Source organism: Mus pahari, chromosome 20, assembly GCF_900095145.1.
Source record: "Mus pahari chromosome 20, PAHARI_EIJ_v1.1, whole genome shotgun sequence".
Lineage (NCBI taxonomy): Eukaryota > Metazoa > Chordata > Mammalia > Rodentia > Muridae > Mus > Mus pahari.
In genome coordinates, this window is record NC_034609.1 from 13,337,471 (window position 1) to 13,339,415 (window position 1,945).

Sequence of the window (1,945 nt, forward strand, 5' to 3'; positions counted from 1 at the left end):
AGGCACTCAGGAGAGCTGTGGGGAGGGGACAGCCATGGTGAAGTCTGGGAGCAGTCCAGAAAGCCTCCTGTCTCCCTGTGGTGAGTTTCCCTGGAGTCTGCACATCAGGGACTGATGAGCGCCAACAAGTACTTGAGGCCCTGTCATCTTGGGCCTCCTCTCTGTCCTGGGTTCTCAGGGGACTTCTGCTGTGACTCAGAAGTCACCAGTCTCTGTTTACTTCCCTCGGTAAACAATGAGGGAATCCGCTGTCCTTCTGAAAGGCTGGCCCCCAGCCTTGTTCTTGCTCCCCAGGAAGCTGCCTTCAGCCATGACAAGGTTAAAGTCAGCCACCGATGACTTCTGAATGTCCTCTTAACCCCAGGGACTCGGGTCTTCATCTGGGTGACAGGATTCAGTTTGGTTCTCGTCTTAGACATATGCTCCATAACACAGTCCAGAACTCAGATGCGGGTACAACTTGACTTGCAAAGTGTGAGGCCAGGAGGAGGCTCAAAGTGTGTGGCGGAGGAGGCTGCTGCTCTTTAACCACAGCACAAGCCTTTGCCTGGTCAGAACAGCCTCCTCCCCCAGGCACACGCACCTGCTCGGAGCTTTCTGACGCACTGTGACAGAGGAGAATGAAGTCGGAGAACCCACTGTACAGATAAGATTGCTGAGGCCAGAGAATCGGGCAACAAAGGAAAGGCAGGACTATGGACTCTACACTTCTGGAAGTTTGAGAACCGGGAAGTTGGCCTCATGCGTTCGCAATGCACAGAAGCTGAAGTGCTTCCAATGAGCCAGATGTCCGGGAGTCTCTTCAGGAGGATGCCATCATCCACACCATCACTCAGGACCTCATGGATGTTGATACATTTAGCACATGGGCATTGACAAATGTACTTTTAAAAAGTCTTCCCAAGGGGCTGAGAGATGGCTCTATGGTTGAAAGCACAGGCTGCTCTTCTAGAGGACCCCGGGACAGTTCCCAGCACCCACATAACAGCTCACAACTGTCTTGTAACTCCAGTTCCAGGGGACCAGACACACAGACATGCAGGCAGAACAACAGTGCACATAAAATAAAAATAAATCATTTTAAGAGTCCTTCCTTTGACCCAGCATTTTTTTTTCCTGGTGGTGTTTTTGCTTTGTTAAAATGTCTTGCCCATTCACTTATGCCAAAGCTAAGGCTAGCCCAAATCATCCCAAAGGGAAGTGGCTTTAGCTTACCACCCGTTAGTCTAACCACTCAAGAAGGTACTTTGTAGATTAGTCTGGGCATGAGCTTGGTCCTTGCCTCCAAATGGAGAATGTCAATGTCTCCTTCTTTTCTGTCTGCAGTGACTGGGGCTTCCTTCCCTGCCTGAGCCACCTTGGTGGCATGTGTCCCCTCCTGTAAACAGCTGGGGCCTTCTTGGCAGCTGCTGCCGATTAGTAAATTACAAGGTCAAGATTAAAAAAAAGGAATGGCTAAAGAATAAAACCTTTAGTCAGGCAACTTGAAGTCAGGCTGGTACAATGAACACCTGTTGAGAAAGCCCATTATTAGGAGCTGGGGCTCTGGGTGGAAAGAGCACTGTGAATTAATTTTGATCGCCTCGCAGAATTTTGCATAACAAATGATCTCTGATGGGGGTGTCCAGGGACTTGGGCTTGGGGGAGGGGGAGGACCGATTTCATTTCTAGCAAGGTAACATAAGCCTGGCTACAACATTAAAATCTACCACTGACGGCCCTTGTCTGTATCTCTCTGTTTGAAACAGATTGTGCGCGCTAAGGTTACCGTGTATTATGATTGTGCGCGCTAAGGTTACCGTGTATTATGATTGTGTGTGCTAAGGTTACCGTGTATTATGCTTCTGGGGAAAAAAGAGTAACAATTGATATCAAAATCTTTTCAAAGAAGTTGAGAAAGCATGAGGTCACAGACTCGTGACTCCCAGATTGTTAAATCATTTAT